The sequence below is a fragment of the Engystomops pustulosus genome, chromosome 6, assembly GCF_040894005.1.
Source record: "Engystomops pustulosus chromosome 6, aEngPut4.maternal, whole genome shotgun sequence".
Classification (NCBI taxonomy): domain Eukaryota; kingdom Metazoa; phylum Chordata; class Amphibia; order Anura; family Leptodactylidae; genus Engystomops; species Engystomops pustulosus.
In genome coordinates this window covers 118,086,228-118,112,166 of record NC_092416.1, presented here as the reverse complement: position 1 = coordinate 118,112,166, position 25,939 = coordinate 118,086,228, and the positions used below count along the sequence as shown (strand labels likewise).

Sequence of the window (25,939 nt, the reverse complement as noted above, 5' to 3'; positions counted from 1 at the left end):
GAAGTTGTTGTCAGGGCAGGAAGTCCGAGGGGGGAGCAGACTGAGGGATCGGAGGATGATGAGGTGACAGACCCAAGCTGGGTTGATAGGCCGGGTGAACACAGTGCTTCTGAGACGGAGGCGAGTCCTATAGCAGAACAGGTTGGAAGAGGCAGTGGTGGTGCCAGACGGAGAGGCAGGGCCAGAGCTGGTGCATCAGCGCCAAATGTTGCCCGTAGTCAAGCTCCCGTGGCGAGGGCTAAATTTTCGGAAGTCTGGAGGTTCTTTAAAGAAACACCGGATGACCGACGGACTGTGGTGTGCAACCTTTGCCAAACCAGGATCAGCAGGGGTTCCACCACTACTAGCTTAACTACCACCAGTATGCGCAGGCATATGAATGCTAAACACCCCACTCAATGGCACCAAGCCCGTTCACCTCCGGCCGGGCACACCACTGCTCCTTCCCCTGTGTCATCTGCTAGTCAGCCCCCTGCCCAGGACCACGGCCCAAACACCTCCCGTGCGAAAACCCCATCTTCGCCTCCAAGATCCTCCACAGCATCCACCAGCGTTCAGCTCTCCATACCCCAGACGCTGGAGCGCAAAAGGAAGTATAGCGCAACCCACCCACACGCCCAAGCCCTCAACGTCCACATCTCCAAGTTGCTTAGCCTGGAAATGCTGCCCTATAGGCTGGTAGAGACCGAGGCCTTTCGAAACCTCATGGCGGCGGCCGCCCCTCGGTATTCGGTCCCCAGCCGCCACTACTTTTCCCGATGTGCCGTCCCAGCCCTGCACAAGCACGTGTCAGAGAACATCATCCGTGCCCTGACCAACCAACCAACTTGTTTCTGACAAGGTCCACCTGACCACGGACACGTGGACGAGTGCTGCTGGGCAGGGCCACTATATATCGCTGACGGCACATTGGGTTAACTTGGTGGAGGCTGGGACCGAGTCTGACCCTGGGGCTGCTCATATACTGCCGACGCCGAGGATTGCGGGGCCTACCTCGGTCCAGGTCTCAAAGGCCTACTATGCCTCCTCCTCCTCCCACCCCTCCTCCACCTCCTCCTCCTCCGAATTACCATCCGTGGGCATGGCGCCATCAGTCGGTAGCTCTAGGCACAGCAGCAGTGCCATCGCTAAGCGACAGCAGGCGGTGCTCAAACTGCTGAGCCTAGACGATAAAAGGCACCCCGCCCAAGAGCTATTACAGGGCATCACGGCGCAGACTGATCTGTGGCTGGCACCGCTGAACCTGAAGCCAGGCATGGTTGTGTGTGACAATGGCCGTAACCTGGTGGCGGCTCTGCAACTCGGCAGACTGACACATGTGCCATGCCTGGCCCATGTGTTAAATCTCATAGTTCAGCGTTTCCTCAAGACATACCCCAATCTGTCTGATTTGCTCACGAAGGTGCGCCGCATCTGTGCGCATTTCAGGAAGTCAAGCACAGATGCTGCCACTCTCAGGGCAGCGCAGCGCCGCCTCCAACTGCCCGCTCACCGACTGTTGTGCGACGTTTCCACGAGGTGGAATTCAACATTAACCATGTTATCCAGAGTTTACCAGCAGCGCAGAGTGATTGTAGACTGCCAGATGTCAACTTCCACCAGAACTGGTAGTCAGGTCAGTCAGCTTCCTCAAGTCTACAATGAGGAGTGGACGTGGATGTCTGATATCTGTCAGGTGCTGAGTAACTTTGAGGAGTCAACACAGATGGTCAGTGGCGATGCCGCCATCATCAGCCTCACCATCCCGCTGCTTGGCCTGTTGAAAAACTCTCTGGTCAGCATGAAGTCGGAAGCTTTTGGCTCGTCACAAGAGATGGGGGAAGAAGATTCCCTTGTTGATAGCCAAAGCACCCTTAGGTCTGTTTCTCAGCGCATATCGGAGGAGGTGGAGGAGGATGAGGAGGAAGAGGAGGAGAATGTTGGCGAGACAGAAGAGGGGACCATTGTTCAGTCCTTCACTGTTCAGCGTGTATGGGCAGAAGAAGAGGAGTTGGAGGAGGAGGAAATGGGCAGTCAGGCCAGTGAGGGGAGTGAATTCTTGCGCGTTGGGACTCTGGCACATATGGCAGATTTCATGTTAGGCTGCCTATCCCGTGACCCTCGCGTTCAAAGAATTTATTCCAGCACCGATTACTGGGTATTTACTCTCCTGGACCCACGGTACAAGCAAAATCTTTCCACTCTCATCCCTGGAGAGGAAAGGAGTGTGAGAATGCATGATACCAGCAGGCCCTGGTGCACAAGCTGAAACAGTATTTCCCTTCTGACAGCGCTAGCGGCAGAGGGCGTACTTCTGCGGGACAAGTAGCGAGGGAGAGTAGGCGAGCAGGCAGCTTTTCCAGCACTGGCAGGGGTACGCTTTACAAGGCCTTTGCCAGTTTTATGTCACCCCAGCAAGACACTGTCACCTGTCCCCAGTCTCGGCAGAGTAGGGCTTATCTTTACAGAAAGATGGTGAGGGAGTACGTAGCTGACCATACCATCGTCCTAAATGATCACACAGCTCCCTACAACTACTGGGTTTCAAAGCTGGACATGTGGCACGAACTGGCGCTGTACGCCTTGGAGGTTCTTGCCTGCCCTGCCGCTAGCGTGTTGTCCGAACGGGTTTTCAGTGCAGCTGGTGGCATCATCACCGATAAGCGTACACGCCTGTCGACTGACAGCGCTGACAGGCTGACGCTTATCAAGATGAATAAAGCCTAGATTTCTCCGGATTTTCATTCTCCACCAGGTGAAAGAAGCTCAACCTGAATAATGTATGCATTCCTCCTCCTCATTGTCCTCCTTCTCCTCCTCTTTGTACACTAAAGCATAGGAAACTGGCTATTTTTTGCCAGGGCCAACTGGCTCTATGTATTTAATTTTTCTGGAGGGCCACCTACCCGGTCCTCTGTTAAGCAATTTTTGGGAGTGCCACATACAGGCACTATCCAAATTAAATTGTCTCCATAGCAGCCTCCACATGTCGTCTTTTTAGCTGGCTCCACACGTTGTCTCCATTGCTACCTCCACACGTCATCGCCATAGCTGCCTCCAAAAGTCGTCCATATAGCTGCCTCCATACATTGTCTCCTTATCAAACGAACTGTGTCAGGCAGAATTTTGGGTTGTTTTCATGGCTTCCACATCAAACTTGTTAACTTTGTCGCCACCCTGCTGTGTAATCCACAAAATATACTGGCAAACTTTTATCATTTACCGATATTATTTCAGCGCTTCTTGAGCATCTGTTTACATTCCCCTCACCCGCCATATCCTAAACTTATAAGAACGCTACTTCACTTGATCTTATACAAAAGGTTCTTAGAAGTGCTGTTTGGGGAGTAGCCTACAGACAGGGGCTTGGATTGGCGAAAGCTCGCCTGGCAGCGGAGCGCCAGCTCCATCTCAAGATCCAACTAACATAGTTTTAACTGCAGCACCTTTAATCTACTACTAGTTTACTGCCTCCATACATCGTCCCCTTATCAAACGAGCTGTGTCAGGTAGAATTTTCAGGTGTTTCACCAGATACATAGTGGAACTCGGCCCATCTGTCGCCGCCATGCTGGAGACCTGAAGTTGCAATCATAGCAGCGCAATATGGATGCCCCATACTGTCGCTCTTAATCATGGAACCATTTCCGTAAAAACAATTAAAAATAGAACCACTATGCTATTCCATTATTCCTAGGTGAAATATTCAAACGACCCGGCCTGATTTGAAAATTATAATTTTTTCAAAGTAAACGCTTCTGGCCCCCAGGCCCATTTTGGGTGGGGAGGAGCCGAGAGACAGGGGCTTGGACAGGCGAAAGCTCGCCTGGCAGTGGACCGCCAGCTCCATCCCAATATTAGGCAGCCTCAGAGGCATCCATGCATGCTGCCCCTGCTGTTTCCTGTCCATTTTGCCTCCACGATCCTCCACAGCGTCCACCAATGTCTCATTTCAACTCTCTATACCCCAGACGCTGGAGCACGAGAGGATATGCAGCATATCATCCCCTTATCAAACGAGCTGTGTCAGGTAGAATTTTCAGGTGTTTCACCAGATACATAGTGGAACTCGGCCCATCTGTCGCCGCCATGCTGGAGACCTGAAGTTGCAATCATAGCAGCGCAATATGAATGCCCCATACTGTCGCTCTTAATCATGGAAGTCGTCTCCATGGCTGCCTCCACATGTCGTCCCCTTATCAAAAGAGCTGTGTCAGGCTCATTTTTCGGGTGTTTCACCAGATACATTATGGAACTTGGTCACTATGTCGCCACCATGCTGTGTTATCGACTAAATATACCGTCAACCTTTTGTTCACATAGGAAATCAATTCACCTCCTTTGGTGAAACCCGAGTCCATTTAGGGTATGTCGCCATGAGACTCTCTAGCCTGCCACTGCTGCCGCTGCCTCTACATGCCGTCCCCTATAGTGTCAGGGTAAATTATTGCATGTTTTAGATGCTATCTAGCCTCATTCAGTCACTCTGTCATGGCCATGCTGTTGCCCATAATTTTGGCATAATGGTGCGATTAAGCAGCCTCAGAGGCATCCATGCATGCTGCCCCTGCTGTTTCCTGTCCATTTCCGTGGTGTTTCCATCCTTTTCTGAGGTTCCCAGGTGTTTGGCCAAGCTTCTCTGTGCAGAGCCTTGGTCCCCTTGAAAAATGCTCGAGTCTCCCATTGACTTCAATGGGGCTCGTTATTCGAGACGAGCACTCGAGCATCGGGAAAAGTTCGTCTCGAATAACGAGTACCCGAGCATTTTAGTGCTCGCTCATCTCTAATCTTAAACTGTTTAAGTTTCAGACATATTTGGCAAGCAAACAGTGAGAAATGTTTCTACCTTTCTCCGACTTTTTTCTAGCGGTATACAAAATTATTCTTTGTCAATATGTAATGCAGTTGGTGACTCAAAAGAAGGAAAAAAAATCAAATTTAAAATAGCATGTTAGATGAATAGCTTTAGGGCCCAACAAGAGACAGATATGAATTAGGCTACATAGTGGGATCTGGGAAGAGCAGAGGATGATATTGAATAAGTAATTTTATTGGTTTAAGAGAAGAACACAGGATATACAGAATATCTACGGCAATAAACTTTACTATCCGCTCTTCTTTGGAATCAGTATCATGTAGATATTTGACCAAAACTTATATCTGCTGGCTCACAAAAAGAAACGTTGCGACTAACCATCCTAATAAATAAGACTTTCCATAGAACTTTACAAATCATGGGGTACAAATACAGAAAAAAATTAAGCTTACTGGGTAATGCAATAGTAATCCTCTATAAGGCATCAATATAAATAAAACTATGGGAGTAATTTACCCTTAGTTTGGAAATTGGCTTTTTTTTGGAGGGGGTTGTTTGATTTATGTTAGATGGTGTTAAAGCTGGCAGCTGATTTTTGAGCAACGGATTTTAATAATTTTCCTTAATTGCCAAGATTAGCAATTTTTTTGGATCTGTTGCATGGAAAATAGCAACTTTCTTAAACATCAGCATCTGGATTCTGGAGCAGTGCGGCTGCACAAGCAACGGAAGTGGAAGAAGAGTTGGCCTGCGCATGTGTCACAGAAGGTTGCCAGTAAACCACTCCAAACCACCAACGAAACATCAATATATTACCCACTGCCACCAATGTGGTTTATCAGCAGTTCAATCTATAAAATACATAAATTATACAAAATAGTGTTGTCAATTCTAAAGCAAATAACTCTGAATTATTAAGAAAATTAATCCTGATGTGGATGCACCACATATAGTCGCTTTCATAAAAGCAGTGAAAAATAGAGATTACAATATTACTTAATGTTAATTCTAAGATGGTTTTAAATCACCCTAATCTCATTAAATCAAATCAATTAAGTGAAATCTTGGGACTGGATGAGTTGGCCCATGACTGCATTGCTATCAAACCCGTCTACAAGGGTGGGACTGTCGTTGTCATTAATACCAGCTCATGCCTTCATGAAATAGGGAGACAACTCTTTGATACACAAGTTTTTATCAACGTATCTCAGCTGATCCTAAGTTTGTTTGCTAGGAAATATATACTTTGCAGTACCTTTGGTTCCCCTATTAATAATGGAAGGTCTAATGTGACCTCCTGAATACAAGGTGTGAACAAGGCCTTATTCCAAAATGGCATTGACATTTACACATTACTCATGTATGCACATTAAATAGACATGTGGGTAAATTTATCATATGATGGCACTCATAGCTCCCAACTGTCCCGATTTTGACGGGACTTTCCCGTTTTTCGTACCTCTGCCCCGCGTCACGGGCAGCTATGAGATTGTCACGGATTCTCCCCCCAGGTCCCGCTGTGTCCCGGCGCTGTGTCCGCATAGTAAATACTTTGAAAGTCTGAACTCACAGTACAGAATGGCTTCTACAGACATCGGGAGGGAATCCTTTTCAGAGAAGTGTCGGGCTTAGCGGAGAGCAGGGACCACGTCATCAGGTCAGATCAGTATCTGTCCATATATGGTCACTGCATCTCCTAGGGTTCCCCAGAGCAGACATCGGGCAGGGAATCCTTTTCAGAGAAGTGTCGGGCTTAGCTGAGAGAGCAGGGACCACGTCATCAGGTCAGATCAGCATCTGTCCATATATGGTCACTGCATCTCCTAGGCTTCCCCAGAGCAGACATCGGGCAGGGAATCCTTTTCAGAGAAGTGTCGGGCTTAGCGAAGAGAGCAGGGACCACGTCATCAGGTCAGATCAGTATCTGTCCATATATGGTCACTGCCTAGCGGAGAGAGCAGGGACCACGTCATCAGCTTCAGATCAGCATCTGTCCATATATGGTCACTGCCTAGCGGAGAGAGCAGGGACCACGTCATCAGCTTCAGATCAGCATCTGTCCATATATGGTCACTGCATCTCCTAGGGTTCCCCAGAGCAGACATCGGGAGGGAATCCTTTTCAGAGAAGTGTCGGCTTAGCTGAGAGAGCAGGGACCACGTCATCAGGTCTGATCAGCATCTGTCCATATATGGTCTCCAGGGCTTCCCCAGACACAAGCTCTTTATATAATTAAATTAAACAAAGTTTTGGCCAGGCTGAGATTCGAATCTGGGACCCTCTGCACCACAGACAGGAGCTTAACTAACTGAGCTATAAGCCCAGTGATACAGAGCTGAGGATTTCTGGTAACTAAGAAGTGTTATCTGCCATTTACACTGTGACACAGACTAATGCACTGATATATAGAGAGGGATCTTCTCAGAGATTATTAATGTAATTATTATTATTATAAATTTTATTATTTTTATTATTATGGAGATGATTATTAATAATAATAATAATAATAATCTCCATAATAATAATAATAGTCTCAATAATTACAATAATCTGAGAAGATCCCTCCCTATATACCAAGGCAGTATATAGTCATAGTTCTTAGTTACCAAAATTCTCCACCTTGTTAATCACAGAGGTTATAGCTCAGTTGGTTGAGGCGCTGTGTTATTATTGTACATGGACACTGCAGGTTCTGGGTTCAAATCCCAATGAGGATAATTTTTTTTTTTTTTAATTGAGATGATTTTTATTATTTTAATATGGCTAAAATTTGGGGCGTGGCCAGGGAGTGATTGGGGGTGTGGCTTAGGGGGATCTACGCGTGCCGCCATTTTGTCCCTCTTTCCTTTTCACAAATGTTGGGAGGTATGGGCACTTGATACTTACATCCTCTTCTTGTACAGCCCTGTCCTCCTTCCGGTGCCATCTCTCCTGTCACTGCTGACAACACAGCAATACCAGCAGAGAAGTGCAAGAGGGGAACCAGGAGCAGCATACACAGCATACACATAGAATCCTACACAGCACACAGCATATACATGCATACACAGCATCATACACAACTATACACAGAACCATACCTACAGCATACAAACAGCATATACATGCATACACAGCACACATACATCATCATCATATAAAACATCATACACAGCATACATACACACAAACATACACAGAAGCATACCTACAGTATACACACAGCATAAACATGCATATATAGCACACATACAGCATCATACAAAACATCATACACAGCATACATACAAACAACCATAAACAGGACCATACCTACATATACACACAGCATATACATGCATACACAGCACAAATACAACATCCTACAAAACATCATACACAGTATACATACACACAACCATACACAGGAGCATACCTACAGTATACACACAGCAAATACATGCATACATAGCACACATACAGCATCATACAAAGGCAGTGTCCTTCTCCTCCTGCCGGCCTTATGCCGGAGCATCGGCCCGACAAGAAGCAGCCCACCGGCAGAATTCATTGCCAGTTTGCCTCTGTGCACCACTGTAGATCTGTCCCTTAGAGGTAGTGCTACTCAGTAGGCCCCTAAAAGTCCAGAGGCCCGGAGCACCTGCTCTCCCTGAACCCCCCCATAGCTACACCTCTGAAAAGAGTCTAGAATCCCAACCCAGCACGGTCAGGCACGGTGTCTACATTTGCTATATACAGGCGGTCCCCTACTTAAGAACACTCGACTTACATACGACCGATAGTTACAAATGGACCTCTGGATATTGGTAATTTATTGTACTTAGTCCTAGGCTACAATAATCAGCTGAAACAGTTATCAAATGTGTGTGTAATCAAGCTTTAGTGTTAATATTGATTCTTATGACAACCCAACATTTTTAAAATCCATTTGTCACAGAGACCAAAAAAGTTCTAGCTGGGATTACAATGATAAAATATACAGTTCCGACTTACATACAGACTCAACTTAAGAACAAACCTACAGACCCTATCTTGTATGTAACCCGGGACTGCCTGCATTAGTATCTATACATGAAAGTGTGTTTGAAACTCTTTTTGATATTTTTTCTAAACTTATGGACAGGGTGAGCCCTCGTTATAAAGAGGTGGGCTTTGCTGCATATAACAGAAAACACCCACCGCTAATACCTGCGATCAGTGCTAGCACCAATTACAGGTACCAACAAGGCTCTGCCTACTGCAGCATTTAAAAGTGGCGGCGCATGGACCGCTGTGATCATACCAAACCAAAAAATAAAGTACCTGTATCATTTGGAGCACATAGGGAAAATCTGAGCCCACGTGAAAATGATGCAAATGCGTTTGTTTTTTGACAGTTTCACCACATTTGGAATTTTTTGCCGGCTTTACAGTAGACATTATGCAATAATAAATTCACACTGCAAAGTAAAATTTGTACTCACACAACTCTGTACATGGAAAGAATGAACCAAAAACACAGCCACACGAAGGGGTTAAAGTAAGCAATTCCTTATGGATAAATGTTGACTTTCAGGACATGAATTGGGATAACAGCCAAACCAGTAAGTTTTTTACCAGAAGGAAGTATCTTCTTTCTGTCACTGCAGTGTAGGGAACTGGTTTCAAGCATAGTGCAATTACCAACGAATCAGTTAGGACCAACATTACATCTGATTGGTCAAGAGGTAGGTACATACAATTAAGTGAATAATATTGCTAAATACAAAGTGGCTAAAAGTGTTATATTTGTGGGATACAAGTGTGATACGTAATATAAAGATAAAGTGTATACCATACCATACAAATTCATCATAATATATATATATATATATAACCGTGTGGGCAAAAAGTGACAAAAGTGCACAAGTTAATATATAGAGGTTAGTGTAAAAATACTTTGTTGCTGACCACCACAATTAACTAAAGGTGTGCATATATTGAGGTCCTTAAATATACTTATTTGAGGACCTCAATATATGAGCACCTGATGTAAAGTTGTGGTGGTCAGCAATCTAGTATGTTTATACTTATCTCTATATGTTACACTGTAGGTCTAGAAATTTCATGATGGCCACCGGTAATCTTGAATACCTTAGTACGCTTGCAAGTATCAGCTGACATAGTTTGCCTCTTGCATATATTTCTTCCACAGTTTGGTGGCTATGCAGTTGTTGCATTATACACTTCAGGCTTTATGCCGAACGTGGCACGCTGAGACAGGTGGTTTACATACAGTTTATCGTTTTTATGAATCACTATAAGGAGACATGGGGCAGGTCTCATCACCGATAGGCGAGACTTACATCTTTAACTTGTGCACTATGCCATTTTTTGCCTATATGGGTGTATAAATTATGAATTTATGGTATGCTCTTTATCTTTGTTTCACACTTGTAATTGTAATATTGTAATATTATTCACTTAATTGTATGTAATACCTCTTGACCAATCAGATGTAATATTGGTCCTTAAATAGTTGGTTCATCGAAAAAAGTGTATTTTATCACTGAAACATGTCTATGGAATAAAGGATTCACCCTTTAGTTCTGCCTCTTCATTGGATTTACTAAAGTGATGGATAGATAAACTGTAAATATCTTCAGAGAACACAATCAATTGTCATGTCATATATGAATACAGATGATTATACGGTATCTGTTCTATGCATGCAAAATAGAATATTCCCTGAAGCTTTTAAAGAATTGTAAAGGATTATCTTGGGACAATTAAAGTGTCTTGAATTTACATGGATTGGTCTTAATAAAAATTACAAGGATCTCACTTGCTCTTTATAAGTTGAGAGGTCTTTATAAATTGCCATGTATCTTGTTAATGCCACTTAGCAGCAGCTTATTATTAATATATAGATGCTTGGAAAAACGTGCTGTAGATAGAAAGGACCATTTTCTATGTAGAAGGGTCAAATTCAATGGTCCATACATGCTATATGTCATCCCTTTTATTGAAGGTGATGTCAGTGAACTTTTTAAAGGGCATCCAGATTATATGATACCGCACAATCTGTTTATGCTCCATTAAAAGCAATGCGCAATGGCTAAACCAATGTGACGAGAATACTATGATTTATGTATTAGTAACTAATTACATGATAAGTGCTTGATTATTCAGCGTAAAATTATTATATTTCTCGTTACAGGTTAAAACATACACTTTATGGCAGTTATTAAGGAAACAGGTCCAATTTGGAATTACTGATCTGAGAGTTGAAAATTTAGCAAAGGAAAATAAATGTATAAAAGTGTACAATGTTGTGGTTTTGATACAAACAGACAAACAGGTATTTAACAGCTCTTTATTATTAGTGATAAGACAAGACAATATAATGTACTGTATAATGTAATGTATAATGTCTTGTGGGATTGGATTTATTTATAAATAGAGTATTTTTAGCACACAAGCAAGTACATGTTCATCCAAACAATGCAGCCTGCACACTATAAAGACAAACGGTAAGTTTCTGAGGCCTCGATTTACATAGTCAACTTAGAATAAATTTGATCTTCATACCATACTGATCTACCTGGGAACATATGATCATACTGATCATACCTGGGAACATTTTAACCTAATGACCATTTCTGATTTAATAATAATTCCCAACCTGCTTTCATAATAAACATCGGTTGTTCCACTCACTTTTAAAAGTTGATATATGGTTACCTGGCTCTCTAGCGGACTTCATTGAATCATGGAGTCAATATCATTATCTGTATATATCATTATATATATATGTGGTGTTGCGTGAACCCAAACTGAACTTTGGTGGTTTAGGTTCCTCAGGAACCCAAACTTCAAAAGTTTGTTTTCCGGGTCGGATCTGGCTCAACCCACCCCCGGTAAAGCGCCTGTGATTGGTGTTGGTGTTAACTAAAAGCAGCCAACAAAATTGCAGCCACTTTGAAATTGATCACCGTTACCCAGTGGGTAGTGCCAATCCTCCCAAAAAGGGTGGCATTTAGGAACCCATGAATTTAAAGTCACAGGCGGCATATAGACAGTTTGCCCCCTTTAATGGGTTGGTGTTACTAGGGGTATTGGTTTGGGCTTGGTAACAGGACCTAACAGGATTTCAAGTTTGGGTTTGGCAAACTTGGAGTTCCATTAGTCCAATCATCACTATATCAGAGAAAGAACAGAAACCTAAAGGACATCTACCACCAGGATAAAGAATTGTAAACTAAGCACAGTGAAATACTAGTTTGTACACTAGACATACCCTTTCTGGGAACATATGTTCTTCTTTTATATTCGTATGCCCTGGTTTTAACAAAAAAGGGCCTGGAGCCCCTCAGGCTCATTTGCATAATTTAAAAAGCCAATCTGCTTTGGCTGAATTGTATAGTTACTCTATAAGCACACGTTAACTGCTTCTTTATAGGTTATAGAATCCAATAAAAAACCTAAACAAAATTTCAGCAGCTGTGGATAGAATGATTAGTAGTGAGGTGTGAATGGTTTATTTTGCTGTAAGGGGGTAATATATAGGCATTGTACAGTTTATTAAATTTGTGGGTTGTTGATTTGTGTTATTTTTAGCTAGGGTGGGATATTATGTAGTTGATAAGTGTATTTTGCTCAATGTATGTTAAATGTGAATGAGATGGAAGAGCAGATCTTAATTAATGTTTATGTTCTTCTAATATTGTTTGCACTATTAATTTATTTAACATTCTATTTTAAGAAAAGATCTAAAGAATGTAACAGGATTAATACAATATAGTGTACAGTATCAACTGATTTTACTAGTAAAACTTTGGAAGCAACTTAAGCTACATTCTACAAAGTAAGGGCCAAGAACTTATAATTTATCAGTCATATTATTAAACTGAACATGTCCATGAAATGTTATTTTGCTTTTAAGTCATGCTGCTATTCCTTCTATCCATGTAAAATATATGGCTTGCAGCTTCTTCGAGCCCTCGCTAATTTATAGCTCACCAAGTGAGTGTGCTGACATTTCCAGTATTGAGCCGTTCGATGCCTCATTGGGCTCCTCATCTCCACGCTGTGTAATCAGAATGACTTTCATCTTCAATCTTTTCATATGCTCTTCAATGCTGAGCTTATTAACATTGTGTTTCTCAGAGAGCTAACAGGAAGACGCATAGGTCTATCTCAATATCACATATGTAGCCTTATTGTCCGTAAAGGAGGTTGCAAAGTTTGACTTTTTAACAAACTATTTATACTTGATGTAGTAATATCTGTTTCTATATTATATATGGGTTAACACCCGATATTGGCTGAGTTTGGCCTGTTCCGAACTGCATTGGGTCTGCTCATCATTATTGAAAAAACCCTTTCTCTGTCCTGCCTTCAAAAATTTCTTTACAATATCTCAACAGTATCTCATGAAACTGTATGTGCAACATTTGGATGAGATTGTATGCAACTGACAACCTCATTGAGTCACACAATGAAGAGGAATGCTTCAATTTTGTCCTATCTTGTGATTTAGTTTTTAGTGAGCACCAGCAGACTTTGTTAACAGATTCCATCAACATGGCAAAATTGTTAAAAAGTGAAAAAAAATAATAAATTGGCCCAACATATTCTAAAAATGTGCTAAAAGGTTGGGTTGTTCTTGGGTAGAGCTGAGAAAGAGCTTAAATATCCTTTCTATATATCACTGTGCAGGGATGTTGATGGAGAATATTCCCTGACTGCTTTGTGTAAGGTAGCCTCTTATGAATAAATACACTACAAGAACCAGAAAGTAAAGAAAAGATCAAAGCCAGAGGCCTTAATGAAGATCAGGTAACATGAGTACAATGGAAAGGCAGATGAGTGATGTCAGAGAGTTAGAGATGGCAGCTGCAAAAGACAAGAATACATTCTGGGCCATAGTGTTAGGGAACCAAGGGTTCAAGGTTAATTTCATTCTAATGCACCATAAAGTTAAAGGGGTATTTTCATTTAGGTAAATTAAAGATATTGTTTGTATTATAAAATGTTATACAATTTTCCAATCTACTTTCTGTATCAATCCCTCTCAGTTTTCTACATCTCTGCTTGCTGTCATTCTAAAGAAAGCTTCTGTGTTTATTCCCAGTGGATAGAAATCTGACCATGGTCACGCAGGTGCACAGCTCTTTAGTATCACAGAGAGTAAACAGAACTGTGGGTTATAATGAGCTGAACACCTGTGTGACCATGCTCAGATTTATTTTCACTGGTAGTAAACAATGAAGCTTTCTATAGGATGGCAGGAAGCAGAGATCCAGAAAACCAAATAACTCACAAGAAAATAGACAGTACCTGCTGCTGATATAGTGGATACTTGACTATTAAAAACCTTTCTTGTGTCATGAAATTATGCCTTAAATCTCAATCCAAGGGGCGGTACTCTATTCACAGAGTTCAGTTTTGTATTGGAGTACTATGACATCAGAATAGAGAGGCATAGAATGGCACTCACCCTTCCTGGTGATTCAATTAATTTTTATTCCAGCTTGTTAAACAAACATGGGTTAGGGATTATGGAGTGATGCAGAGGTAAAGTACAGACAAGTGATGTCCGTTTCGCATGTACCACGCTTCTTCCCACCTGTTGTGGTCATGTGAATGCCCCCTCCTAGTTATACCGCCTCCAGAAACACCCACCTTGATGCCACATCCAGAACCACCCACCATGATGTCATGGTCACTCCTACTGCCATAGTTTGGCCATGACATCATGGTGGGTGTTCAAAAAAGAATAGAGCCCAACTCTCTCATTGTACTAGTCTAAAAATCTTATTTTACTTTTGACAACATAATAAAACAAGGGCAAATTAGAAGAACAGCAAACATCAAGCCAACACTTTTCAGCTTTACTGCTTTCTTATTCATGATCTTAGTGGTGCTGCTGATTCTGCTGCTGACAGAGCTAACACTGCTCTTCCAAATGGAAGGTGCCAAGCATCAGTCTCTAAAGTTACACAGGAGAAGTTCCCATCCATCTACATGAGGACAAAATCAGTTTTAGTCTACTCCTGTTCATATACCCTATCCAAGTTGTCTAGGGTTAAATTCCACCATGTGGACATTCCACATATGAGCCGCTATAAAAGAACAACACTCATATTTAGCAAGATATGAGAGGCTGAAAACGTTATGTATTTGGAGGACTTCAGGAACCACTGGAAAGCTGTCCTTAGTGTACTGCAGACAGAATTTTTCTACCATTATCGGTCTTCACAGTCCCAATCTCTTGTTGAAGCATGTGAAGCAGGTCCTGCCTTGTGTGATTCCTTTCACCCAGGCTAGCCAGGTGAAGATTAGCTTTACTACCAACACTCTGACCGCTGATGACAACCTGCTGATGCACTAATAACCTATTAATGTGCTAGAAGTTTTGCCAATAGTTACAAAACCCCCAATATCAATAGTCAAGCTACATCCAATAGTCAAGTAGCCCTCAGTAGCCAATAGCCATGCAGCCCCTAGTAGCCAATAGTGACATTTCCCCCAATAGTTAATAGTCATATTAGCTTCAGTAGCCAAAAGTCATACAGTTAGCAGTAGCCAGTAATAATACTGCCCCCAGTAGCCAATAATCACATAGTTCACAGTTAACAAAGATAAGACTTCTAAAATTGCTAACATAGCTCAAATTAAATAGCTTTAATTTGAGGAGAGCCAAGGGAGTTCAGTTTTCCAAAACAGAACCTGAAATTCATAACAATATTTAAAAATCACAGAATTTAAAAGTCTTCCTAATAGGTTACTCAAAACGGCAACTTTTAATAAACAAATATATACAATAGTTACAAAACAAGTATTACTGCACACTTTAAATATTACACACATCCCTCCATTTTTTGTTGTTGAAATGTCCTGTGTAGAATACTGTATATCAAACTCATCCAAAACAGTTTCTTTCCATTTTGTTATCATAGAACAGATTTTTTTTTTTTTTTTTGGGGGGGGGGGGAGGGGGAGGCTTTATTGTAGGCTGCTGTATGTTTTTTTTCTTAGTTTTTCTTTGTAGAGTTTAGCTGGACATTGGGTTCCTGATATTTACATCCTTATATACAGTCATGGCCATAAGTTTTGAGAATGATAGAAATGTTAATATATGTCAATATTTGCCTAGAAAATGTACTTTTTCCCGCAAAACACTTTTCAACTTCATTGCAGGCCTCCAGCTAACATCGTTTCAGTAAGTTCTCCAGTAGCACAGGTGTGGGTGTTCATGGGGACAGGGCTGGAGATCAATCTGTCATGATTAAGTAAGAATCACACCACTGGACACTCTAACCCCATAACGCTCTGCGCCGTAGCTCTACGGCGCAGAGGTATAAGGGGTGTATGAAGAGGGCTCACGGGCTGAGTCCCCTTCATACAAAGGTGGGGTTTTTTGCATTTTGCAGAAAACCCCCACTGCTAATAACCGCGGTTGGTGCTTGCACCGATCGCGGCTATTAACCATGTGATTGCCGCCGGCAAAGCCGCCGGCGGGTCTTCTTTTGACACGAGGCTACATGGCTTCTGGAGATTTGTTACAATGAGCCAGTGGCTCATTGTAATGAATGACCTGCAAAAATGCCATATATTGCAATACAGTTGTATTGCAGTATATGGTAGGAGCGATCTGAACATCTAGGGTTAATGTAACCTAGATGGTCTAAAAAATTGTGAAAAAAAAAAGAAAAAAAAAGTTTAAAAAATAAAAAAAATTAATAAAATATTAAAAATTCAAAACACCCCCCTTTCCCTAGAACGGATATAAAACATAATAAACAGTAAAAATCACAAACATATTAGGTATCGCCGCGTCCCAAAACGCCCGATCTATCAAAATATAAAAACTGTTACGGGCGGCGGTGACCTCCGAGGCGGGTAATGGCGCCCAAATGTCCGAAATGCGACTTTTACAACTTTTTACATCACATAAAATCTGAAATAAAAAATGATCAAAATGTCGCACAGACCTCAGAATGTCAGCAATGAAAATGTCGCCTCATTTCGCAAAAAAAGAACCCCTCACACATCTCTGTGCGCCAAAGTATGAAAAAGTTAGAAGATGGCAAAAATTTTTTTTTCTTTTTTGTACACATTCGTTTAATTTTTGAAAATGTATTAAAACACAAAAAAAAACCTATATAAATTTGGTATCAACGCGATCGCACCGAACCAAACAAATTAGGCATGTTATTTGGAGCGAAGAGTGAAAGTCGTAAAAACTGAGCCCACAAGAACGTGACGCACGTGCGTTTTTTAAAAAATTTTTCCACATTTGGATTTTTTTCAGCTTCGCAGTACACAGCATGTTAAAATTAATAACATAACGGGAAAGTAAAATTTGTTACGCACAAAATAAGCCCTCAAACAGGTGTGTACACGTAAAAATGAAAAAGTTATGGATTTTTGAAGTTAGAGAGCGAGAAATGAGCCGAAAAACCCTGCGTCCTTAAGGGGTTAAAAGGAGGCTGGTGCTTGGCATCATTGTTTCTCTTCTGATAACCATGGTTATTAGAGATAAGCGAGCACTAAAATGCTCAGGTACTCGTTATTCGAGACAAACTTTTCCCGATGCTCGAGTGCTCGCCTCAAATAACGAACCCCATTGAAGTCAATGGGAGACTCGAGCATTTTTCAAGGGGACCAAGGGACTGCTTGGCCAAACACCTGGGAACCTCAGAAAAGTATGAAAACACCACGGAAATGGACAGGAAACAGCAGGGGCAGCATGCATGGATGCCTCTGAGGCCGCTTAATCGCACCATTATGCCAAAATTATGGGCAACAGCATGGCCATGACAGAGTGACTGAATGAGGCTAGATAGCATCTAAAACATGCAATAATGGACCCTGACACTATAGGGGACGGCATGCAGAGGCAGCGGCAGCAGCGACAGGCTACAGAGTGGCATGGTGACATACCCCAAATGGACTCAGGCTTCAAACCAATTTTAAAAATTCCTTTTGGAGAGGATAACGTGTAGCACTGTATGTATCAGTATTTTGCCTGTTTAAGGCGACAGAGAGGAACCAAAGGAGGTGAGCAAGAAGCGCTGAAATGATTTTCTATGTGAACAAAAGGTTGATGTATATTTAGTCGATAACACAGAATGGTGGCGACATAGTTACCAAGTTCCATAACGTATCTGGTGAAACACCCGAAAAATTAGCCTGACACAGCTCGTTTGATAAGGGGACGACATGTAGAGGCAGCCATGGAGACGACTTCCATGATAAAGAGTGACAGTATCGGGCATCCGAACTGCGCTGCTATGATTGCAACTTCAGGTCTCCAGCATGGTGGCGACAGATGCGCAGAGTTCCATTATGTATCTAGTGAAACACCCGAAAATTCTGCCTGACACAGCTCGTTTGATCGTTTTGATGTATGGAGGCAGTAAAGTCGTAGTAGATTAAAGGTGCTGTAGTTAAAACTATGTTAGTTGGATCTTGGGATGGAGCTGACGGTCCGCTGCCAGGCGAGCTTTCTCCTGTTCAAGCCCCTGCCTCTCGGCTCCTCCCCACCCAAAATTGGCCTGGGGGCCAGAAGTGTTTACTTTGAAAAAATTATAATTTTCAAAGCAGGTGGGGGCTACAAACAGCACTTTTAAGAACCTTTTGTATCAAGTGTAGTTCTGTTCTTATAAGTAATTGGCTTGGTTATGGCGGTTATTCAGGTTGAGCTTCTTTCACCTGGTGGAGAATGGAAATCCTGAGAAATCCAGGCTTTATTCATCTTGATAAGCGTCAGCCTGTCAGTCGACAGGCATGTACACTTATCGGTGATGATGCCACCAGCTGCACTGAAAACCTGCTCAGACAACACGCTAGCGGCAGAGCAGGCAAGAACCCCCAAGGCTTACAGTGCTAGTTCGTGCCACATGTCCAGCTTTGAAACCCAGTAGTTGTAGGGAGCTGTGTGATCATTTAGGATGATGGTATGGTCAGCTACGTACTCCCTCACCATCTTTTTGTAGAGATCAGCCCTACTCTGCCGAGACTGGGGACAGGTGACAGTGTCTTGCTGGGGTGACATAAAGCTGGCAAAAGCCTTGTAAAGCGTACCCTTGCCAGTGCTGGACAAGCTGCCTGCTCGCCTACTCTCCCTCGCTACTTGTCCCGCAGGAGTACGCCCTCTGCTGCTAGCGCTGTCAGAAGGGAAATACTGTTTCAGCTTGTGCAACCGGGCCTGCTGGTATTCATGCATTCTCACACTCCTTTCCTCTCTAGGGATGAGAGTGGAAAGATTTTGCTTGTACCATGGGTCCAGGAGAGTGAATACCCAGTAATCGGTGCTGGAATAAATTTTTTGAACGCAAGGTTCACGGGATAGGAAGCCTAGCATGAAATCTGCCATATGCCCCAGAGTCCCAACGCGCAAGAATTCACTCCCCTCACTGGCCTGACTTTCCATTTCCTCCTCCTCCAACTCCTCTTCTTCTGCCCATTCACGCTGAACAGTGAAGGACTGAGCAATGCTCCCCTCTTCTGTCTCGCCAACATTCTCCTCCTCCACCTCCTCCGATATGCGCTGAGAAACAGACCTGAGGGTGCTTTGGCTATCAACAAGGGAATTTTCTTCCCCCGTCTCTTGTGACGAGCGCAAAGCTTCCGACTTCATGCTGACCAGAGAGTTTTTCAACAGGCCAAGCAGCGGGAGGGTGAGGCTGATGATGGCGGCATCGCCACTGACCATCTGTGTTGACTCCTCAAAGTTACTCAGCACCTGACAGATATCAGACATCCACGTCCACTCCTCATTGTAGACTTGAGGAAGCTGACTGACCTGACTACCAGTTCTGGTGGAAGTTGACATCTGGTAGTCTACAATCGCTCTGCGCTGCTGGTAAACTCTGGATAACATGGTTAATGTTGAATTCCACCTCGTGGGCACATCGCACAACAGTCGGTGAGCGGGCAGTTGGAGGCGGCACTGCGCTGCCCTGAGAGTGGCAGCATCTGTGCTGTACTTCCTGAAATGCGCACAGATGCGGTGCACCTTCGTGAGCAAATCAGACAGATTTGGGTATGTCTTGAGGAACCGATGAACTATGAGATTTAACACATGGGCCAGGCATGGCTCATGTGTCAGTCTGCCGAGTTGTAGAGCCGCCACTAGGTTACGGCCGTTTTCTCACACAACCATGCCTGGCTTCAGGTTCAGCGGTGCCAGCCACAGATCAGTCTGCGCCGTGATGCCCTGTAATAGCTCTTGGGCGGTGTGCCTTTTACCGCCTAAGCTCAGCAGTTTGAGCACCGCCTGCTGTCGCTTAGTGACGGCACTGCTGCTGTGCCTAGAGCTACCGACTGATGGCGCCATGCCCACGGATGGTAATTCGGAAGAGGAGGTGGAGGAGGGGTGGGAGGAGGAGGAGGCATAGTAGGCCTGAGAGACCTGGACCGAGGTAGGCCCCACAATCCTTGGTGTCGGCAGTATATGAGCAGCCCCAGGGTCAGACTCGGTCCCAGGCTCCACCAAGTTAACCCAATGTGCCGTCAGCGATATATAGTGGCCCTGGAGGATTGTGGAGGCGAAGGTGTGGTTTTCGCAAGGGAGGTGTTTGGGCCAGGGTCCTGGGCAGGGGGCTGACAAGCAGAGGCAGCAGATGACACAGGGGAAGGAGCAGTGGTGTGCCCGGCTGGAGGTGAACGGCCTTGGTTCCATTGAGTGGGGTGTTTAGCATTCATATGCCTGTGCATACTGGTGGTGGTTAAGCTGGTAGTGGTGGAACCCCTGCTGATCCCAGTGTGGCTCAGGTTGCACACCGCAGTCCGTCGGTCATCCGGTGTTTTTTTAAAGAACCTCTAGACTTCCGAAAATCTAGCCCTCGCCACGGGAGCTTCACTATGTGAAACATTTGGTGCTGATGCACCAGCTCTGGCCCTGCCTCTCCGTCTGGCCCCACCACTGCCTCTTCCAACCTGTTCTCGTCGAGGACTCGCCTCCGTCTCAGAAGCACTGTGTTCACCCGGCCTATCAACCCAGCTTGGGTCTGTCACCTCATCATCCTCCGATCCCTCAGTCTGCTCCCCCCTCGGACTTCCTGCCCTGACAACAACTTCACCACTGTCTGACAACTGTGTCTCCTCATTGTCCAACACCTCTTTACACACTTCTTTCACTACGTCAACAATGTCATAATCAGCCACAGACTGCGACCGGTGGAAAACCTGGGCATCGGGAAAGAGCTCAACAGCAACCAGACAAGTGGTTCGTGACTCTGGGAAGGGTCCAGAAAATAGTTCCTCAGAGTATGCCGGTTCAAATGCCAAATTTTCCTGGGAGGGGGCAAACTGGGGGGAAGGAGGCTGAGGTGGAGGAGCTGGAGGAGTGCTGATTTCGGTGACATGCATTGTCCGCAATCCACAACATCACCTGTTCGCACTGTTCTGGCCTCAACAGTGCTCTACCACGAGTCCTAGTAACTTGAGACATGAACCTAGGGAGTGTAGCTCTGCGGCATTCCCCTGCTCCCTCATAAGCAGGTGGTGTCTCACCCCGCCCAGGACCATGGCCTCTGACCCCTGCAGTAGTTGGACGCCCACGCCCTCGTCCTCTACCCCTACCCATAGCCCTCGGGTTCAACATTTTCAAAATTAAAGTGTAAACTGCACATTTTTTTGTGCTTTTTTTTGTTTTTTGTGTGTCTTTTCTGTCGGCAGACTGTGCCTAATTCAATCAAACCCCTAATAAATTGTCCCACTTAGGTGGTTGAGATGGATATGTGTGTCACTAAGAGCTAAACAGAACGTCCGCAAGTCTCCCTGCAAATTTATCACAGTATGGTACTAGCTGCACTACTAGTGCCAGCAAGCCCAGCCACAAGCAAAGAAAAAAAAATATTCTAGCCCTAACAAGGGCTGTTGGGCTCTTGTAAACTCACTCCTGCCTAACAGTAAGCTAATATAACACCCTAACGATATCCCTGCAGCAGCAGCAGCTCTCTCCCTAACGGCATCCAGACAGAGAATGATGCGAGCAGCGCAGGCAGGGGCTAGTCTATTCCAGGGTCACCTGATCAGGCCAGCCAACCACTGCTATCGATGAGTAAGGGTACCATGTCATGCTGGGTGGAGTGCAGAGTCTCCTGGCTTGTGATTGGCTCTGTTTCTGGCCACCAAAAATCAAAATGGCGGGAGATGCCATTTTCTCGAGCTGGCGAAATATTCATCCGAGCAACAAGCAGTTTCGAGTACGCTAATGCTCGAACGAGCATCAAACTCGGACGAGTGTGTTCGCTCATCTCTATGTGTAACACATCCTTGCAAACATTGTCTGTTTAGCAATGAATCACATTTTTGGAGACAGATTTTCACATGATTGGTAAAAACAGTACAGACATTTTTATGATGTGTGTAAAGGTCAAAATAAAACACAAGAATGTCATCCAGATCAACTGCAAAACAAACATAGAAGAGGTAATTTAAGATGCCATTAAGGGAAAGCAATATTCAATCACAGTTCCCATAACAAATTCTTGGATTCAGCAAAAGCTTTACAAATTATAATAAGGTATTTATTGGGAGTGCTTAATGCACTTTTCCATTAATATCACTACAGGATGGAATTTTAATATGAGGTCCTCTGGGATCCAGTCTGGTGAATAATTTTGTGCCTTGTAATTAGTTGAAAAGTTCAGAGATTAGAGGTAAATATTCGTTCTGAACCATAATGTTATGGAGACCATAGTAATCCATGCAGAATGCAATGACCAATCCTCCTTTTACAAACAAACAACTCCAGTAAGAGAGGAAGATTTCCTAAGAAACCCTTGTCTAAATTCTCCATAATACACAATGATACAGTCTTTGTTTGTGGAATCGACAAAGAGTAGACTATGTCACTGGGTGGATCCTCAGTTTTATCATTTTATTAACTACCTTTTATATGTATTTTAACTTTAGTCACATCATTAAAAGTAATTATTTTTGAGCTATACAGCTTCGACTCTTCGGTTTGCGACTCGGCAAGATTTTTGAGAGTGGGGAGCAAAAAATGGAAAGTAAATAATTAAAAAGGCCAGTGGTGTGAAGGTGTAAAGTCTCATGTGAAGGTACTGTAGTCTGCATATGGTTAAGACAAGCCAGGCAGAGGTGCACAGAGCCAACATCCTATAAGACAATGAAATGTGATATTTCAACTGAAAACATAGGAAATCAACATACCATTGTCTGGTCCTGCTGCAAACACTAAAAAAGCATATAGGGATCTAGAAAATAAAGTTTACCTGTTACTTAAATTACACAGAAAACTGCAAAATTGAAAAAAACAATAATGCTCAGCTAGATAAACACAAACACCTCAACCTTATAGTGTGGTGTGGCAGCCCATGCAAGTGCCACAAAGAGAAGTCTGTCAACACCCACTGACAGTATCAATGGTAAAGAGATTAAAGGGAAACTGGTTACCGATAAACGCTGATCTAACCATTGGAAGAGTTAAATATGTGTATGTTTCTCATAACACTTCTATCTGCCTCAAAGATGAGATGTTCCAAAAACAAAAAAAAAAAGGTATAGAACAGCTGAACATGTCTGTGGGGAAGCTGCCATGTAGATTCTCATTTTACTACCCAGCCTAGCAAGATTTAATTTATCATCTGCCGTATACATTCATTTCTTTTAATTAAAAAAGGAACCTGTGTGAAGATAATTTCCCATAAATGTAGTCATATGGTCCCTTACAAACACAGGACAGTAGTCTTTGGATATGCCCACCACTGATTGCACAAAGAAACAAATTGTTTTTGCACATAAAATAATGACCGTTGAAGCCAGGTTGTTCGGCAGGACTCAGCAGTGCATACCTGGCCACTGCGGAAGAAACCGCACTCTTACCACTTTCGTGGTCGTATCCATGGGCATCTATCTGGTTTCTAAGGTAAAAACTGGCTACATTTATGGGAAATTATATTTACATGCTACAATTTTTTAATAATAAGCAAGAAATGTATATATAGCAGATTAATTTAATTAAATATAAATGTACAGATGATAATTAGAATACCCCTTTAACTCCCCATGTTTCAGCATTGCCTGTTCCTTATCCAAAGGTCCATACCAGAAGCAAGGTGCGGAATCCTTTATATGGCCCTAGTAGCTGAGTGTGGGAGCCTGCACCTCCATGCCCCCTTTTTCTCACCTACCCTGCACCTTCATGTTCCTTTTCACACCAAATGTTAACCTCTTTCACTCTCATGTTCTCCTATGTCTCACAAAGACTGCAAAGATTCCTATGTCTAAATCTGCACCCCCATGTCCCACTTTTCTCCAGTCTGCACTCTCTGCACCTCTGTGTCCTCTAATTTCTCATAGCTATGTCTTCTTCTTACCTTTCTTTCTCCCAGCCTTCATCTCTGTGTCACCCTCTGAGCATGCACTCTGTATATTCCCTTGTTTCTCCAGTCTGTCCTAATACTTTCATCTTCAAGCAGCCTGCTACTTCCCATTTCAGTTCTCCAGAGAGCCGCATCTGCCATGAGCCGCCTCAGGAGGCAGATGATGGAGTCTGGAGAGGGACAACACCAAAATGTGTAAGAAAAATGGCTAAGTGGATTAATTCACTAACAATATATTTGATTGAAATAGGTGGTATATGTACTAATCAATACTAACTAATCAATGCCCAGGATTTATATAGTAATATTAACTATGTACAAATGAATCACTTGGTTTTGTGTATATATACAGTGTGATCACCTGGCCTGACTAGCAATACTTCTGGATCACAGCTAGCAAAAATGCTATGCCTTTTAGACTGTGTATGTGAGGAGGGTGGCAAGAGATGCAGGGCAGGCAGACATGAGAGTGAGCCCTAAGCTGAGCCCCCCCAAAACTGTCACCTACCGACTTGATTCTCATGCCCTTAAGGTGGCACGGAACAACTACATGGATGGTCCCTCCCGAAGCCACTATGCAGACACACAATAAGACAAACAAACAAACAGTTCACAGGAAAATTTCAGGTACAGTACAGAGTCCAGAAAAGGAGAGTCAAGGGCACAATAGCTGAGATTGAAAGCAGAATAAACGATCGATAAACAATAGCATACAATAAGGTGTTACCTATAAGCAGCAAGGTCTGATGGGACTGGGCAGGAACATAGAGGAACTCCCAGACACACATCTCACAGCAGAGTGGAGGAGCTGTCCATCACAACATTAACCCTTTGCTGGACAGGGCTAAGCTAGAGGGATCTGGGTGTGGCTCAATAAACAACAGGCTAAGACTACATTCACACTACCGTTGCGCAACATAGTATGGCAGGCACCCTGCGGCGCCGGGAGAGGAGGAGAGGGTGAGCCCTGCTCACCCCCACCCCTCTCCTTAGAAGGATATGGCGACACAGCACCATATGCCGAGAAAAGATAGGACATGTCCGTAGGGCGCCGTGTGCCCATTGCTGTCTATGGGGGACATATATATGCAGTATATATGTCGGCCTAAGCCACAGTTAACACACAGAACTCACAAAAAGACATTAATGTCTTCTTGGCAGCATTCTGCAGACAGAGGATGATGCCAGCATGGATATTAAAGTGTATATATTTGGACACTGTTATTGTATGACAGATAGCGGACAATGTCTCAGGTGAGCCGCAAAGTAATCTTTATATCTGTATTCCATATATTTGAATTAAAAGATACTCATCACTACCTAGAGGTGCCAGGATCTTTCTCTTTCTTTATGGGTGCAGACCATTCAACTGTATAGCTTCTTAAAACAACATGATATTCTTTCACAACATGCATATTCTATGCATATTCTATATGTGTCTATGATTGTATATGATTGTCTGACGAAATGACAAGACCAACAGACAGAGTGGCAGAACGCAGTGGTAGAACAGTAGCAAGAAGAGGAATAATAGACATGCAGAAAAGTGAGCTGGGGGAAATTGATTTTCCGTTTCTCAATGTGTAAATTTGCCCACTATAAGGGAGACTTTCATTGGAAAATAAGGATTTACATTTCATCCTCTATAGTTTTATAGATGGCAAACACATAATAAGAGAAACACCTAATGGTGATATGCTCATGAAACAAGTTTCCACTGTTCATCTATCCATAGTGATTATATGCATTTTATTGTCTCCTGTATAAACGCTGTCTTGTTTAATTCTCACTCTCATTTTCTCCCTCTTTCCTTTGTGCATCATGATAATTTTTATTACTC

General features: G+C 43.4%; 1 long non-coding RNA gene across 1 annotated transcript in view; it reads right to left on the bottom strand.

Moving 5' to 3' along the window:
- Positions 1–24,905, bottom strand: part of LOC140066048 (uncharacterized) — a 49,189-nt gene extending 24,284 nt beyond the window's left edge. The window contains exons 1-3 of the long non-coding RNA XR_011848085.1: positions 24,827–24,905; positions 24,094–24,269; positions 22,928–22,971 (exon numbers count right to left, since the gene is read on the bottom strand). This is a non-coding gene — a long non-coding RNA (uncharacterized lncRNA). The remainder of the gene's footprint in view (positions 1–22,927; positions 22,972–24,093; positions 24,270–24,826) is intronic.
- Positions 24,906–25,939: the final 1,034 nt, after the last annotated feature.